This window comes from Limulus polyphemus, unplaced genomic scaffold, assembly GCF_000517525.1.
Source record: "Limulus polyphemus unplaced genomic scaffold, Limulus_polyphemus-2.1.2 Scaffold360, whole genome shotgun sequence".
NCBI lineage: Eukaryota > Metazoa > Arthropoda > Merostomata > Xiphosura > Limulidae > Limulus > Limulus polyphemus.
In genome coordinates, this window is record NW_013665970.1 from 349,566 (window position 1) to 349,821 (window position 256).

A 256-nucleotide genomic window follows, 5' to 3' on the forward strand; every position below is an offset into this window, starting at 1 on the left:
ACGCTTAACGTTGCAATTTGTACTGTCGTGACGTCAGTAAAATGTGCGCATGTCGTGAATCACGAGAAGAATTATGTACTCTGTAGGCTACAACATAGCATGGCAAACACAAAAAATAAAAATATTTGTTACTTTTAACTTTGGTTTTATTGACTCTTGGAACGGAACATCTAGTATTATTTGATATTGCATTTTAAATTTGTACTCCTATATAAATTATTGAATATTAATCTATTGATGTTTTAATAAAAAATGT